Raw genomic sequence first — 19050 nt, 5'->3', positions numbered from 1 at the left:
CACCGCAAGGAGGACACACCCCCAACCATGGCACACTACATCAACACGCTACCTGCAAAGATGTTCTCGTTCTGCTGAACGCTGCTGGAGGAAGTCTCACACAGAGTCAGACTTTCTTCACTACAAATTCATATTGCGTTCATACAGCACAGCTCTTACCAAACCCGGTCACCTTTCAAACAACCAAACGACCGACCACCCTGTGAGGGGAGTGTGTTACCACTTGATCGCCCAGAGAGTTGTGGTCTGTGGTTAACCGCAGGTTAATTTATGGCCTCCGGGCATTCACGTTTGTGCCTTATCTCCCGATAGTCAAACTACCGAAAGGGTCACGAACGGGGACAACCTACAGCCTGGCGTGTGGCCTCAATTAGAATGTTGAGTGTTGCGGTTAACCGCAGGTTAAGTACCCCCTTCACGGCGGTCTACGTTCGTCTCCCGAACAGCTGAAACATCCAGCCAGAGAGCGGGGATTCGTGCACAACTCTGACCGTTACTCGTTCCACGAGTTTGATGCCGAGGTCCCGCTGCCTATAGACTCACTCAAAAACATGGCCACCATCTCAAGCTCGGGACCAAATATGCGAACGGACTTTGTAACGAAGAAACCAAGCATCTGGTTCGTGGGTTTGAGGCGCTCTTCGGTGAACTATTGCACCCGGACCTGGGATACAGAATGAATGGTGGAACTCCCGAATTATAGCTGAAAATGTTGAAGTTATATATTTTTAACCTGTTTTTTATGTGTAATAAAAACATGGTATTTTGGGCGCTTGGAGATAATTGTATTGTCATAGCCGTTGGATTCATTATCTCCAAACTGGGCGGTAACATATTCAAACAATGCATTTTATTCTTATTGGTTGATCCCTTGTATTATTCCTGTATCCCATCAGGTCCAGAGGGGGCTGTCCCTGGACCTGAGATTTTGCATAAATAACGATCCCTGTGTGCCATTAAAGCCAGTTCTTGTTTGACCTTCAAATCGCAGCCTCGACTTGTTTTGTGGGGAAAAGAGTATCCTAACTGTACAATAGCTAGTGGGATTGTTCTACATTTACAGGATTCGTTTGGTCGTCTACCTGAAGCGGCTTCTCTCTCTCTCCAAGCCGGGATCCAGATCATCCAAGCGGTCCAGCTTCCAGCTAGCCTGGGGGTAACCGTAACATTTGGTGGCAGCGGCGGGATTGTCCTGGATTTCCTAGGAGAGATACCAAACGGATGGAGAGCGCTTATGACAAATTGAAACGCACGACCTTAAAGGACTTACTCGAACGCCGAGGGGGGAACGCCAGCAACCGTCCGAGAAGGGAGCTGATCACAGAATTAACCGAACTGGATCAGAGCTTCACGATGGCAGAAACCCCAAGCATGAGTAGTGACGAAAAGACCAGGATTGTTCGGGAGGGGCTCTCACTATATGGGCCGAACCCCTCTATGGAACTGGTGCAGCAACTGATGGCAGAAGCAGACGAGGACATACGGAAAGCTAGAGCCCACGAGCTCAGCCTAGTGACTGCACACCGCAACGCCGAAGCATTACCAATCGTAATTCCTGCAGAGAACACCGGGAGACCACAGATACCCTATGCGGCTTTTAGACCTTTCATGGCAAACGAGACCGGAATTGACGAATATTTGGCAGACTTTGAGCGGCAATGCGCATTGCACCAGATCCCCAACCAAGAGTGGCCCACAATAGTGTCTGGAAAGTTATCCGGGCGAGCACTGGAAGCGTTTCGGACTTTGAGTGCTGAGGAAGTGACCCAATATACGCTGGTCAAGGACACACTCCTGCGGCGATACGCTGTAACTCCTGACACGTATCGCCGACAATTTCGTAGCATGAAAAAGAAGCCCAATGATACGCATATGGAATGGGCGCACCGAATGCGAAGGGCAGTCAACCACTGGATGAACGGGAGTAAAGCCGTGACCGCTGAGGAAATTTTGCAATTATTCTTGTTGGAACACTTTTATAATGGCATAGAGCAACAGGGAAAGGAATGACTGCGAGACAGACGACATGCTACCTTAGAAGAAGCGGCCAAGTTGGCTGACGAACATTATGATTCCCGTTTACACGAACCTACAAACTACCGAACAGCGGCACGAGTCGAACACAAGGACAATTACCGTACATCTCCCTGCACCGATTTCCGAGCTCCGGTACCCGCTGGGCCCATACGGTACTCAGGACCACCCAGTAACAACGCCTCTGACCGTCCCCGACCAACGTGTTTACGATGCAAACAGCCAGGGCAACCTGTTTTTTATGTGTAATAAAAACGTGGTATTTTGGGCGCTTGGAGATAATTGTATTGTCATAGCCATTGGATTCATTATCTCTAAGCTTGGCAGTAACAAATTCAAACGATGCATTTTATTCTTATTGGTTGATCCCTTGTATTATTCCTGTATCCCATCAGGTCCAGAGGGGGCTGTCCCTGGACCTGAGATTTTGCATAAATACTGATCCCTGTGTGCCATTAAAGCCAGTTCTTGTTTGACCTTCAAATCACAGCCTCGACTCGTTTTGTGGGGAAAAGAGTATCCTAGCTGTACAATAGCTAGTGGGATTGTTCTACATTTACAGGATTCTTTTGGTCGTCTAGCTGAAGCAGCTTCTCTCTCTCTCCAAGCCAGGATCCAGATCATCCAAGCGGTCCAGCTTCCAGCTAGCCTGGGGGTAACCGTAACAAGAACTTCTTGTCTTTCCTCCTCCTCATATTAATCCTCCTCTCTCCCTCTCCCTTCAGATTGGTGGTACCCATATCAGCCCATCCTTACAAGCACGTTGTGTTGGTGTTACTTTTGATTCTGGCCTCACCTTTGAGCCTCACATCCGGTCTGTTGTCAAATCATGCCAATTCTACCTCAAAAACATCGCCTGCATCCGCCCCTTTCTTACATAAGATGGTACTATAGAGCTCGTCCATGCTCTAGTAATCTCTTGCATGGACTATTGTAACTCTCTCCTAATTGGTCTTTCCAATAGCCGTATTGCCCTGCTACAGTCTGTAATGAATGCTGCCGCCAGACTGATTTTCCTCTCTAGTCGGTCCTCTCACACCTCACCCCATCTGTCAGTCCTTACATTGGCTTCCTGCATCCTATAGGAGTCAATGCAAAGTGCTAACCCATACCTATAAAGCACTGAATAATCTTAGCCCCTCTTATATCTCCTCATAGATCCATAGGTATGCCCCTTCTCGGTCCCTCCACTCTGCCCATGACCACCTTCTGTCTGCCGCTCGTACCCGTACGGCCAACTCGCACTTGCAGGACTTTTTCGCGGGCAGTTCCCGTCCTATGGAATAGCCTGCCTACCACCATCAGACTCTCCCCTAGTCTTCAATCATTTAAGAAGTGCCTTAAAACTCATTTCTTTAGGAAAGCCTATGGCCTCCCAGACTAACCTCTACCTCTCATACCTGCCTCTTGCTCTCTCCTAAAGGGCAGCACTCTACTGTCTCCTCCAGCTCTGCTCCACTCCCACCTAATTTGACTTCCTTTCCCTGTCCTAATGTGTTTTATATCCCACCTCCTATAGATTGTAAGCTCGTTTGAGCAGGGCCCTCTTCAACCCTTCGTTTCTGTAGGTTTTCTTGTAACTGTCCTATTTATAGTCAAACCCCCCCCTAATAATATTGTAAAGCGCTACGGAATCTGTTGGCGCTATATAAATCGCAATAATAATAATAATAATAATAATAATAATGATAGTTCCACACTATGCAAGGGTCTTGATAGTAATCTCTTTTGGACGACACACATGACACATCTAGTAAACAGTGTGCCCAAAACAGTTTGTACAGTATCTGCTATAGCTATCTATCAATCTAACTATCTTATTGATTTATAAAGACAAAAAAGATCCTATTTAATCAATTTCTATATATTTTTTGTAAAATCAAAAAACATATTTCCTACTTGATGAGAAAAAAAAAGTCCCCAATAACAGGTAAATGTGTTTTGAGGTTTACCAGAAAAAAACAACAAATTTAATTATTAGTAATATCATCCAAAACGTTTAATAACACAGAAAAGGAACCGCATCAATGCAAAGCAAATTACTGACAATATGGCAGTCTTCCTCCATTTTAAAGCAGCCCTCTGTTCGGTTTAATGCACAGCCCCAGTCATCTTGGATTTCTACAAAATGGTTGCCTCGGGCTGCGGGAATGAAGCTTCAAACTAACACTACAGCTGTCTGGCGTATGAAACTCAGTACAAAAAAACAAAGTCACACCATGGTGTGGCATATAAAACGTGGATGGCAAGCCAAGAGATAATGTGTGAAGGAACAGCTAATGCATGTTGAGTGTTGCAAAAAAGACAATTTCAATCGAGGTGAAAAGCCAACAAAAAAAGGATTACACAGAACTGTGCAGTGGGCCCTTAGGGTGAAATGAACAGGGAGATCAGAAAATGTTTATGCAGATTAGAAAGAGCCATGCCTAGACAGATAGTACGGATTGTTTAAACATTTAAAGACCAGAATGTGGGGTACGTTTTCATGGAGAAGGAAGCTATGAAATCCATGAAATATATTTATGCAAATAAGAAAGCACACTAGTTGAAAAAGAAAAGAAAAAACAGTGATTTGACATTAAGACACTGTTAGGTGGAGAAATGAGCACCGAGTGGAGAACTTGAATGAGAGATACAAAAAGAATCTGAAAAATAATTGGAGATGGTTACAGTGATACGATGAGAAACACAGAAAAGGCGAAGTAACAGGACAGCAACAAGAAAAACTATTTTCTTTTTTTTTTAATTATTTTATTATTATTATTGATAATGTGATATTTGATTAATGAAACCCTGAAAAGCATTGCCGCGGACATTAACCACTGGAATTAATAGTACAGAAAGTTTGGCGGAGCTCCCTGTACCCTGTCTGGGTACCTCCGCCAAGGACCGCTTCCTAGCTACAGGGGCGTACCTAGAGCATATGGCACCCGGGGCGGGTCCTAGTTTTGGCACCCCCTCCCCCTGCACTTTAAAATGTACAAAACACCCACATTTTTTTTAATGTATGTAGCATTGAGCCGTGCTTGCATGTTTCAATGTAATCATGCTTTTGTATGGAGTAAGTGTGAGTGAATGAATGGGTGTGTTTGTATGTAGTGTTGGCATTTTAATGCAGGCATGCTTTTGTGTGTAGTGTTGGCGAGATGCAGTGGTGTGGTTATATATAATGGTGATGTTTTAATACAGAGGTGTGTTTGTATGTAGTGTTTGCACTGGAATGCAGGGATGTGTTTGTGTGTAATGTTGGCAAGATGCTGAGATGTGGGATTGCCATATTTAAGGACACCAAATAAGGGAGCTATCTGCTAAACAGCACCCTAATTTGGTATCTTTACATATGGAATCTCACATAAGGGCACCAATTTAGGGAATTCTCTACTAAATAGCTAAAAGATCAAAATTTAAAAAGCCTTTTTAATTTTAATCTTTAGGTTGTTTAGTAGATAACTCACTTATTTGTTATCCTTATGTGGGATTGACATATTTAAGGACACCAAATTAGGGAGCTATCTACTAAACATATACACAACCACAGATATACAAACGCATTTAGTTATTAAGAGGTCCAACCAACCTCCCTACCTTACTCTGGGAGTGACAAGCGGTTGCTGCTGGGCTGGGATCTCTGTGCTCTTCCTTCACAGCTCACTTGCACGACCAGTAGTGATGCCGATGCCAGGATGACGTCATACCCCGGCTGCCGGCTTACTGCAGGGCGTACACAAACTCCTATATGGTCCATAAATTTTTTTAATCTCACTGCCTTCCAATATATATCTGTCCTATCTGTCTGGGGGAATGTGACAACGTGGATGTATATGTAAGTGGGTGAGTATTACTATCAGGAGAAAGGTATATGGCAGGGTGGGACAGTGTGGTGGATACTATGACAGCGTGTGCCATTGCACACAGTGGATTGAAGGAGGTGACTGCAGGTGAGGTGGTGAGTATATGGTGTTTTATGTCACGGGTGGGAACAATGGGATTGGGTGTTATATGGAAGAGAGGATATTATGTCAAGGCAGGGCCAGGGTGTATGGCAGGGTGTGTATTATGATACGGTGGAGGTAAATAGCAGGGAGGGGATTATGGCAGTGTGGGTATTATATGACATGTTAAAGGGGTATATGCCAGGGTGGGAATTATGACCAGGTAGTGGGTTTATAGCAGGGAGGATATTATGACAAGGCAGGGGTGTATATGGCGGGGGTGTATATGGCAGAGAGGGCAGGGGTGTTGAAATTTAAAAAAAAAGAAAAACTACTTGTCCAGGGACTAAAGTGTTTGCCCAATCTACTTGTCTGCCGTGACAATCTACTTGTCCTGATACAAATCTTTATTGATAGTAATTTAGGAGACAGACCTGGTGTAGGGGTGATAGGGATGTAGTATGGGTAAGACACATAGTGTGGGGGTGGGATATAGTGTGTGTAGGGCATTGTAAGGCACATATTGTGCTGTGGGATAGGGTTGGCAGAGTGTAACGGACCGTTTCACTTACAAGAGGATAAAACCCAGTTTAGGCGATAATCCCCTTTCCAGATGCACAGGCAGCTACTGCAAACACCATTCTCCTGACTGGAACCACACGAACACTGGAACAGCTGAACAAGAAAAGCAGACATCGGCTTACACTCTTGGCAGTCAGCATACAATCCCATTCCCCCAAAGACCGAGACGACACATCGCTTTGAGGGTTAAGCAAGAACTCTGGACTGGCTCATCCAGCCCGGCTTTTATTCACAAACAGGTACATACAGGACACTCCCAGGGGGAGGATGAAATTGACCAATCACATGGATGTACCTCCCACACCTTTCCTCCCCTTAGATTAACACTTAATCCAATTATACAGTACACACTTTTCCCCAATTCCTGGATGTACCCCAAATACATATGATACACCCCTGACAGCCCTGATCTGGGTGAGCAACATACTCAAAAATCACCCAGATCGGACCAGGGGTTCGGGAGTTATGAGCAGGCAAAGTTTTGACCGACCGCATGGGTAAAGTATCCGAAAACAGTTCCATGCATTTTGGCCCTGCGGTCGGTCACAAACAAGGGAATGAAAACAGGCGAATTGCCTGTGTTATAGAGCCTGGAGAGGGTTTGAATGAATTCCCTTGTTTGAGGGGTTCTTTCTACCGAACGGCGGGCCATTCGGTAGTTTCTATACGAAATCCTGGAAGTCTGGAGGTCTCAGCGGTGTTTGCCTAGTCGAGTGTCCGATTTTAGTTCCAGACGCTCGACGGCAAAACACCGCTGTTCGGTAGTTTAAGATGGCCGCCGCCACGTGGTTGTTTCCCGAATGGCGGCCACCCAGAGGACACATAATACATTACATGGATTGCCAATTACCTGTTTGCAACATTGTTGCAAACGGTAATTGGAGGCACACTTAGTCCTGGGTGGTCTGGTTGTTCGGTAGTTTCCTCCATACAATGAATGGAGTGATTCTACCGAACAATCAGATGAATGCTGTACACATATATAACCCAGGTTAACTGCATACAAAAATACATACATGACATGAAAGTATTAAAGGCAGGATTACTGTACTACGCTCCACAGTCTTAAAGGTACAGTAGTCCCAAAAGTTCCAATATGTCCATCGCTGCTTTTAAAGGGCCAGCAGCAGCAATACAAATTATTACATGCCCAAATATAGTTTTTAAAGTGCAGCATGTCCAGGGGCCATAGTCAGCGGGCAGGAGGCTAGCAACCAGGCCTCTCCAGTTCACAGTGGCGAAGCTGGTTTCGCCACACAGAGTGAGGAGGGGACAGGTGGCAGAGCGTAGGAGGGAGGGGCTGACAGAGCGTGGGAGGGAGTGACAGGTAGCAGAGTGAGGGAAAGAGGGGTTGACTGGTGACTGAGGGAGGGGGTGACAGGGTGACTGAGGGAGGGGGTGACTGGTGACAGAGTGACGGGGTGACAGGGTGACTGAGGGAGGGGGTGACTGGTGACAGGGTGACTGGTGAGAGAGTGACTGAGGGGGGTGACAGGGTGACTGAGGGGGTGACTGAGTGGCTGAGGGGGTGACAGGGTGACTGAGGGGGGGTGACAGAGTGACTGAGGGGGGGTGACAGGGTGACTGAGGGGGGTGACAGGGTGACTGAGGGAGGGTGACTGGTGACTGGGTGACTGAGGGTGGTGACAGGGTGACTGGGGGGGTGACTGGTGACAGGGTGACTGAGGGGGGTGACTGGTGACAGGGTGACTGACTGGTGACAGGGTGACTGAGGGGGGTGACAGGGTGAGGGGGGGTGACAGGGTGACTGAGGGGGGTGACAGAGTGACTGAGGGAGGGGGTGACAGGGTGACTGAGGGGGTGACTGGTGACAGGGTGACTGAGGGGGGGTGACAGGGTGACTGAGGGACGGGGTGAGAGAGTGACTGAGGGAGGGGGCGAGAGGGTGACTGAGGGAGGGGGCGAGAGGGTGACTGAGGGGGGTGACAGGGTGACTGAGGGAGGGGGTGACAGGGTGACAGAGTGACTGAGGGGGGGGTGACAGGGTGACTGAGGGGGGTGACAGGGTGATTGAGGGAGTGGGTGAGAGGATGACTGAGGGAGGGGGTGAGAGGGTGACTGAGGGAGGGGGTGAGAGGGTGACTGAGGGAGGGGGTGAGAGGGTGATTGAGGGGGGAGACAGGGTGACTGAGGGAGGGGGTGACAGGGTGAGAGGGTGAGGGGGGGTGACAGGGTGAGAGGGTGAGGGGGGGTGACAGGGTGACTGAGTGGGGGGTGACTGAGGGTGGTGACAGAGTGACTGGGGGTGACTGGTGACAGGATGACTGAGGGGGGTGACAGGGTGAGGGGGGTGACAGGGTGACTGGTGACAGGGTGACTGAGGGGGGGTGACAGAGTGACTGAGGGGGGGTGACAGGGTGACTAAGGGGGTGACAGGGTGACTGAGGGGGTGACAGGGTGACTGAGTGGCTGAGGGGGGATGACAGGGTGACTGAGGGAGGGGGTGACAGGGTGACTGGTGACTGGTGACAGAGTGACTGAGGGGGGGTGACAGGGTGACTAAGGGGGTGACAGGGTGACTGAGGGGGGGTGACAGGGTGACTGAGGGAGGGTGACTGGGGGGGTGACTGGTGACTGGGTGACTGAGGGTGGTGACAGGGTGACTGGGGGGGTGACTGGTGACAGGGTGACTGAGGGGGGGTGACAGGGTGACTGAGGGAGGGGGTGAGATGGGTGACTGAGGGAGGGGGTGAGAGGGTGACTGAGGGAGGGGGTGAGAGGGTGACTGAGGGAGGGGGTGAGAGGGTGACTGAGGGAGGGGGTGACAGGGTGAGAGGGTGAGGGCGGTGACAGGGTGAGAGGGTGAGGGGGGGTGACAGGTTGGTGGGGTGACAGGGTGACAGGGTGGGGGGGGTGACAGGGTGACTGAGGGAGGGGGTGAGGGTGAATTTACAATAATATTTTCTTACCATGATTCAATGGCTGTCTCTCTCCATCCCAGGCAGTGCAGGAGGTGCAGGCAGAGTGGCCGCAGGGGAGAAACCTTGCAGAATGTACGCTCTGCGCCCCCTGCTGGCACACTCCATAACAACCTCCCTGGAGCTCAGTGATGACTCAGAACACAGGCTGGGAATCCCCTCCCTGTGCTCTGACTCACTCACTGAGCGCTGGAGCCGCGAGAGAGAGGACGACCAGCAGGAGGGACAGAGTGTGGCACCCCCGTACTGGATGGCACCCGGGGCGGACCGCCCCCCCCCTTAGTACGCCACTGCCTAGCTATAAAAGGGGAAAAACCTCAGCGCTTCTGCCCCAGTCACTCTGGCTTGACTGGGGCCCTCCTGAAGCCTCTCCATCCTGGGAAGGATAGGGGACTAGCTCTATTCACTCCCGGGGACTGGACGACACAGTCCTGGGAGCTCAAGTCCTTACCAGTGCTTTACCCGCTGAATCCTCCAAGAGGTGCTGCCGACACATAGTTCTGGGAGAACAACTGAACTGTTTAATGGGACAGGGTACAGCCAAGTTATACACAGACCTCCAGCAGGGGGTCTCCATATAATTATTACCAAAATGAAACATTTTTCATTATCAATATAAAAGCAATATTACCCCTAATGTTTTTTATTTTTTATTTTCTTGATACTCTTGCTGATGTGCTTGACGTGTGAAGAATGTGTCTTTTTTTTCATTTTACAAAATGTTCAGATTTCAAAAGAACTTGGCACTTTTATAAATGAATCTTGTCACACCTCTGGGCTGTCGATCACACAGCTGTTCCAGTTGTTTCCTGTTTTGTTTAGCTCAGTGAAGCTAGACTCAAGAGGCAGCAATTGCCCAGAGTGCCTACCATGCAAAGAATTCTCATTGAGCTGCTTTGGGAAGTCTGCGATTGGACAGCCACAGAAAGTCTGGGCGTGGTTAGATGGGGAGTGTTTGCAAAAGTTTCAGACAAGATATATGCAAGCTGCTTTTAGATATAACCAATAAAAAAAAAATGCACAATCAAATGCATAGAGGTTTCCATTTGGGCTATATCTACTAAACCGTGATTTTTAATCTGTCTGGATTTGGGCACTGGAGTGTCCCTTAAACAATACCATTGACTTGAGCACCTCCATGTTGGCTACCTGTCAATTAGTGTTCATAAGCTTTGAATGTTTTTTAAATTGACAAAATACCCTTGGCACCTGTCGATCACCACAGTCAAACATCTACACGGAGGTGGCCCACAGAGCTTGTAACAGGTGAGGTCAAATTTATTGCCCTTGCTTTGCCAAGCCAGTACTGGATTGTGATGTAGTTAGCAAACTTTTAAATATACATTTAATAGAAAAGAGCGTTACATAAAAAAAGGTTAATACACTTTTAGGTAAGTTTCAATATTTTATTAAATGGTGCTGTTTCTAAATAAATGACACTACCGCTTTAAAATTTATTTCCTGTTCAGTGGATATCTACAAGATAGAATACTCATCTGTTTAACAGGTTCTATAGTACAGCTTTGTAGTGTAAGTAATATGGTAGCAAGCATGTCGAGAGAGACAGATTTATTATATTGTAATATTATATTTGACAATTAAATTAGCCCACCATAACGGTCAGGTATGAATTTAAAGAGAGATATTATTTTATATGATTGCTAGATAGCTCCATCCCTATCCCAAAGATTCTTCAACGTTTCTAGTATTTTGGAAAGACACAAAAAGCCATTTAATTAAAATCCCACGTGCCCCTCTAAACATTATACATAGAACTTACCCTTTAAAATCAACGTCAGATTCCATTGGAGATAATTAAGAGCACAATACGGTTTGTTTTAAATTACAGGGACTAAAGAATTAGAGAGATTTACTTCCTACTGAGACACATCAGAAAAAAGACATCACTTAGCATTTTTATTTTTTTTATATGCAGACTTAATTGAAGGCTAACAATTATGTAAATAAACATTACACAAATAGCAATTTGCTCTGCTTCTAGGTACAAGGGAAATCAAAGTACGTTGCAAGGTAAGTTAATCAATTGCAGCTGGAATGAAAAGCAATGGAATGTCAATAAATCAAGATGCAGATAATCATGACTGCTGACTACCCCAGGAACACCCCCACCCGTTGCTCAATAAAACACGTCAGACCTTGTTATGTTGGGTAAGGGCAACAGCCACAGCTTTATTGATAATTAATGCCAGCAACTATTCACCACTGTCGGCTGTTGGGGTGGTTCACAAACAGACAGGTCTATCCCGTTAAACCATGAGTCCAGAACAGCCTACCCCCGCCATCAGCTCCCAGCAGGCAGTGATTGACCAAGCCTCCTCAGCACCTTCTTCCGCTTATGACTGCACTAGCCAGGACTCCCACATACTGTGACAAAACAAGAAGAGACAGAAAAACCAAAGCACACACACAACAAAGATCAACAATTTTACTAAAGAGGGAGGAAAAGTCAGGATCCCTGCACTTTTCCAAACTGACTGGTAAGTCCCCACCCAGATGTCCCCTATATCAGTGTTTCCCAACCCAGTCCTCACGGCACACCTATCAGTCCAGGATTTAAGGATTACCCAGTTTTGTCTAAGGTGTTTTTAGAAAAAAAAAGAAAAAACACCTTAGACAAAACTGGGTAATCCTTAAATCCTGGACTGGTAGGTGTGCCTTGAGGACTGGGTTGGGAAACACTGCCCTATATATATCCAGTCCCCATATTGTCATAGTGTATCCATTTTTGTCTTATCCTCTTAGCTCTGCATCAGTCATGTTCCCCCCTTTCTTATCAGTCCAGGGAGGGTATGGAAGGGTATAGTGTAGCGCAGGCACAAAGGTTGTCCTTTTCTGACACAACATTTATTTTATCCTGTATTAATATTGGAAAATTATTAATTACTACTACGGTTAGAAGCTTAAAAGTAAGCTACAAACTTGATATAACACCTTGTGTTACTTTTCTAGAAATTACACCACTGATTAAAACATTGAAAATTACCTGTAACTTGTGTTAAAGGGACACTATAGTCACCAAAACATTTTAGCTTAATAAAAACGTTTTTGTGTATAGATCATGCCCCTTAAGTTTCTCTGCCATTTAGTAATGAAATCACTTTTGTTTCTGTTTTTCCAAAAGTAGCCACACCTCCCAGGCTCTGACTGACACAGCCTGAATGAAAACAAAATGGTTTCCTTTTCAATCAGATGTTACATACTTTTTAAGTTTGTATCTCCTGCTCTGTAAATTGAACTTTATTTAAATACAGGAGGCTCCTGTAGGCTAATAACAGAGCAGACGATAAGAAATTCTAAATCAAACAGAATTTGCAATAAAGGCAACAGGAACAGGAAGTGTTGAGGAATGATGTGTAAGTCACATGCAGGTAGGTGTAACTAGGGCTGCATAAACAAAGTGAATTAACTCCTAAATGGTAGAGAATTGAGCAGTGAGACTGCAGGGACATGATCTATACACCAAAACCGCTTCATTAAGCTAAAGTTGTGTTGGTGACTATAAATGTTGCTAATTACTCCATAATCCAGTTCAGACTATGTTCTATGATCGCATTGTCAGGGTTCTTACCTGAGTTGGGAGTCTGTAATGTAGATATGTTTTCTCACCCTTGTAGATAGACACAGTCCAAAGTGACCAGATAAGAAGCCACCTGGACTGTGAATCTGTGCACGGGGGCTGTGCAGGAAAGGTGATTCCAATGCACTACCAACAAGGACACAAACAGCAGGATAATTAAGGGATAGCCAAAGTCAAAGTATGCCAGAGATCAGGATACACGAAGACAGTAGCTGGGGTCAATATGGAGTTTAAGTTTAGAACTGCTGTGGCTCAAAGGACCAGGACAGCAAAGTACCCAGATTCAAATCCCCTGTTGGCTACTTATGGGGCGACCACGTCTGGCCGTCTGGGTGTCATGGTGAGAACCGTGACACCCATAAATTCATTTTAGCTGACTCTGACATGTTCTTGTACTTTTACTACACTCTTCCCGTTGCACCATTTTGTACCACATTCATATAATTGCGGATTTTCACTTTCCACTCTATCCTCTTTACTTTTGCCCCTCCATATTTTTAAATAAATACTCCGAGTTGGAAGCGACCCCTACTTTTTAATCCATTTTGTCCATAGTTAATACATTCAAATAAGCAAAGAAATTTAATTAAATTAAAAAGATAATTTACTTTAAAGTTTCTTCACAGGTGAGCAACTGCCAACACCAACACCAATCTGAAATTCACCTGTTTATATGAAATTCTAACTTTACCTTTTCATTAATTTCAGTGTGACGTTTATCACAGATCTTTCCTCGTATCCCTGTTTCCCTCAGCTTTCCTATATAATACAATTTTTTATTTCAGTTTATTCAAATGTTTGTCCTTATTAAAAGTCACACTTTCACACCCTATTTGTCCTCTTGTCCCTACTGTACCGGCTCTCTCCTCTTTATTTATTTATTCCAGCTCTCTCCTCTCTCATTTCATGTCCCCTCTCCCTCATTATCACCTTGTGTCCGTTCTCTCCTCTTTATCCCATTATTCCAGTTATGTCCTCGTTATACCTTTATTATTGCACTCTCCTCATCATCCCTATATTTTGTCTCTCATCTGGCAATCTCTTATTTATGTTCTCTCCTCGTTATTTCATATTTTCAGTTCTCTACTTGTTATCCCTTTCTTTTTGTTTTCTTCTCAGTATCTCTATATTCTCTCTCTCCTCATTATCATTTTTTATACCTTTTTTCTTTATTCCTTTATTCTTGCTCTCTCCTTGTTATATGTCTATTTCAGCTCTCCCTCTCCTTTTTTTAAGTTGTACTAACTTCCCTCTGCCTATTATTACCCTTTAACCTAGAGATAACTATAAGGTAGTATTCCTTTTGCTGTCAAACTAAAATAACCAGCCTTAAAACCAGCTAGCATAATAGGTTATTGTTGTTTTATGACAGCTTGAGAAATAAATTATGTGTTCACCCCTCATTATTTCATATCTTTCACTTCCACCATAATTAAAGGATTGCTCCAACCAAAAAATGGTGTTTTCATAAAATACTGGTTTTGATTAGAGTAACCCTTTCCAAAGTGGTCTGCACTCCCCCCTCCCCCCCCCCCCCCCCCCAAAGCTTAGAAAAAAGCAACAAAAAAACCCACAAAACTAAAACTCATCTCTGTGCCGTCGCCGAGTCCAAGTTCTCCCTTTGCCGGATCCTCCTTGACTGGTTCCCACTGTGCAGCACTGCACTAGGAAGCACCTCTAGTGGCTGCCTGAGTGACTGCCTCAAGAGGTGTAACTAGCCAACAATGTAAACGCTGCCTTTTATCTGAAAGTTCCAACGTGCCAATGTCAATTCTGTGCATAAAATCCATCTGTCATCAGTGCTGAGCACCTGCAAGGGGAAGCTAGCTCTCCACTCTCACCCTCCTCATATATATAAATATATGTATATATCTTGGAAATCATCAAACTGTTTACACAACAAGATGTACAGGATTTCCCCTTCATTTTAGTCTTAAAGTACATTATTGGAGCATCACAGTGTAGGAGTAAACCCATAATGAACCTTTATAATAGGTGTTACACGTAACCTTATATGCACGGCTCATTGTAGGAAATCCTTTCATTATCACTTCCAGCATTTTTCTAGGATTTTTGCACACTACATGCTATCAGTATTGTCTCCAAGTATGCGGTAGGGCTTTCTACTTTTTAAAGGTTATTTCATTTTAACTACTTCTTGCTTTAACAGCAGTATTCTAACTCATCTCATTTTGCATGGCCCTAAATACTCAGAAATTCCCCTTTAAACTACAATAGGCATTTTATTGTCAATAAGTCAAAAACAGAGTTTGTGAAAACACAGAGAATGGGAAAAAAAACTTAATAGCTTGCTCTTTGGTTAGTCCTCAATCAAGTTTTAGTTCACTGGTGCCATTACAGAGAGAACTTATACCAATCACATATCACACTGATCCCAACCTCGAGGGTAGTCTGGATCCAAAATGCCAGCATGTTCTCTCTACACAAGAGATACAACAGCCTAGATCATGGGTCGTCAACCTGGTTCCTACCACCCACTAGTGGGCGTTTCAGGATTCCAGGTGGGCAGTAGGGAATTCCTAATTTTGAGAAATTGGGCGGGTGCGAGCCAGTGGTACCCCTGCGACCAGGTACCGCCATCACAATTTTCGTCCCTTGCCTGCGCAGCAAACCACCAGGGCCGCCGTCCATGGGGTCTGTAACGGATCAACTGGCACCCCGACTGGGTACCTCCGTTGAAAGATGCTCCTAGCGCTTCCAGAGGACTCCAAGCACTCCACCAGACACCATAAGCACCGCAGGCTGCAGCTATCTCCCTTCAGAACGAAGCAGGAACAAGCTCTTACAAGAGCTCAGTGATTATAGCAAGGGAATATGCCTAGCATAGCAATCCCTTGTAGCAGATTCCCCCAATAAGAGACAGGACTCAAGTTGAGGGTAAAAATAGAACTCTCTGGCTGCTAGCTTGCAGCCCTTTTTATTAGGTGCTCCCATGAAGGGGAGGGACACACAGTAACGTACATTAACCAATCACACAATAGTTACATCCCACACATAGCCCTCCCCTCTACCTGTAAACTAATTATCTGTACACACAGGAAATACAATTATCCTAGGTAGGGAAAATACAGTTTTTACACAACATTCATAACTCCCAAAATATACATCACATTCGCATAAAAATACATATACACAATCAATCCACTCGGGGGAACAACATACTCAAAAATCATACGAATTGGACCAGGGGTTCAAAAGTTAGTACAAATGTGCATTTGACCTTCTGGAAGCATGGTTTTTAGAAGCTCAAACTAGTTCCCCAGAATCCTCTATCCTGGAGACAATGGAGAAGCTGATTTAATTATATCCAGGGACAAACACAGCCTCCATTAAGCACATGTTACCAGCAACCACCAAAAGACATAAAAATACATAACTCCTGTTATACTAAACAGAACCCCCACATTCAACCCATCCCCAGATGGCTTGGATCTGAGCGCTCAACATATCCAAACAGCGTTTAGATGCCACAAACACCGTTCAAACGCCATGGGGTTTAAGTTTCGTATGGGCTGATGAGAGGGCCCATAATCCTGGGGCAGCCCAATAACCCACAGTATGCCCAAATACCGTGCATGAAGGGCCAAATCGCCCAGGGACCGTAGTCACAGGGTAAGAGGCGGGCAAGCAGCCCCCTCCAAACCACAGTGGCGAAGTGGCTTTCGCTACATGTGTGTCTGTATGTGTGTGTCTGTTTGCATGTGTGTGTGTCTGTATGTATGTGTGTCTATCTGTTTGTATCTATGTGTCTTGTGTGTGTGTGTCTGTATGTGTGTATGTGTGTATGTGTGCCTGTCTGTGTGTCTGTATGTATGTGTGCATGTCTGTTTGTATGTATGTGTCTTTGTATGTGTGTATGTGTGTCTTGTGTGTGTGTGTGTGTGTCTGTATGTGTGTATGTGTGTCGTGTGTGCCTGTCTGTTATAGTGGTCTATAGTAAGTAATAGTAAGTGGGCTACCTAGCTCAGCCTTCCTACTGGGCAGTGCTATAAGGAAGGTTAAAAAATAGAAAAAAGGAAAAAAAAGGTGGGGAGGGTAATTAAGGAGGGAGAGGAGGGGAGCTGACACGCAGATGAGAAATCATATTATGCTCAAACCAAGAAATCGTCTGAATATCACCGAAAGAGGAGACCTTTGATTATTCCTTACGGAAATTAAACCAGATATAAAATATTTAGTCTCGCAGCACCAGCCTCAAGGATCTCATTAATCACTAGTAAAGGTAATTTCAATTTACTTTATTGTTTCCTCATTAAACTTTATAAAGTTAAAAACATTATAAACATGCATTAGGTAGAAATAAAAATATAAATGTAAGTACATTTATTTTTTTAAAAACACCCTCCTTTCTAAGAAATATTCTGCATTTGCACGAAAACTGGTGGGCGGTAAGGACATTTTCCCATCAAGAAAGATGCATTAGTGGGCGGTAGGTAGAAAAAGGTTGACTACCACTGGCCTAGATGATCATAGACAAAGAACTAAACACCTTTTTTCAAGTCGGTTCAGAGTGAGTTAAATTTTTTCCAACTCTAACTATATGCTTTTATATAGTTGACTGTGTTCAAATTCCTTTTAATTTTATTCCTTAGTACTCATTTTTTTCACACAGAGACTACAGGGACTACGTTTCCTTATGTATAGCTGCCAAGTTGGCAACACTTGGCAATGGGAGGAGCTTAAAGAAAGGTTATTTTTCAATAGCCAGTCAAATTATCCCAAAATCCATCAGTAAAATCAATTACACAGAAGGGCAAACAAGAGACATCGCTGGCAGAGAAAAACAAAATGACCGCACCCAGGCATTGAGATCCAGCACAATAAAAAAAAAAAAAAAAAAATGTAAATAAAGACAAGTAGCAGGGGGAGGGGAGTATAATCATAATTGGTTTAATTTTCATCCATTACCTGATATTTTATCAGTGACATCAGATTGCATTCAGTTGCGTACATTTGGTGCGGTTGTAGTTTTTGCTACCGAAGATTTTTTGGTCACGTTGTTGTTGCTTTTTTTTTCTCCTGCATTACATCAGCTTTGCTCTTGGGAAAGTATAACAAGCAATCTGATATTTAATTTATATCAGCTTCTTTACAACATATTGCTTTCAATGAAAGAACAATAACGTAGATCTATAATGCGCCAGAATTTCTGGCCAACCAGGTTTCAGCTGTAATCCACCGGAGCTTGAGGTGCACCTGTTACCATACCAAATCCCGGCAACATAATATCATTAAAATGTAAAGTGCAAGGGAATTATTTTTTTCCCCCAGCTGTTTTATTATAATATGCCATTGTTAAGGGAATCTCAGCATGTGATGGAAAAAATAAAGAAATTAAACAAATCGCACAGTACCTGGCAACCGTACGCCGCATTAAAAAAAATTAAATATTATATTTCTTTCTTTAGACATCTAATCTTGCTAATTACAAGGCAATTTCACAAATGGAAAAGAGTTGACAACAACATTGACCTCATAAGATATTCCTGTTTTCCATCCATCAGACAGGTAATTGAGGGAGCTATGATTTTGTTAGTCGGTAATACAGAGTCTCACTGAGCTGATAACACAGGTCCCCTCTGCTCAGCACACAATACCGAAGGTAGCAGTAATTGAATAGTTCAATAAGCTTTCACATCTTATATACTGTCAGCGCACTGGACAGACTAGCATTATACATAATCATGTTTTGATCAGTAGAAAATATGACTTTTACAAAGTAATATCAATTTGTTCTGAGGGCTTTAGACATGTTTGATACGAAACAATGCAAAATTACACACACATACAAATACACCTACACACGTTATTATTTTATTATTATTATTATTCACCCAGATCATCACGTTTCATACAAAACACGCTATATATAGCTTGTAATGAGCTATAGAAAAATGTAATACTGTACTTTCTAGATGGATTTAGTAACATTATATAGCCATAT

This window comes from Pelobates fuscus, chromosome 8, assembly GCF_036172605.1.
Source record: "Pelobates fuscus isolate aPelFus1 chromosome 8, aPelFus1.pri, whole genome shotgun sequence".
NCBI lineage: Eukaryota > Metazoa > Chordata > Amphibia > Anura > Pelobatidae > Pelobates > Pelobates fuscus.
This window is presented reverse-complemented; position numbering follows the sequence as displayed.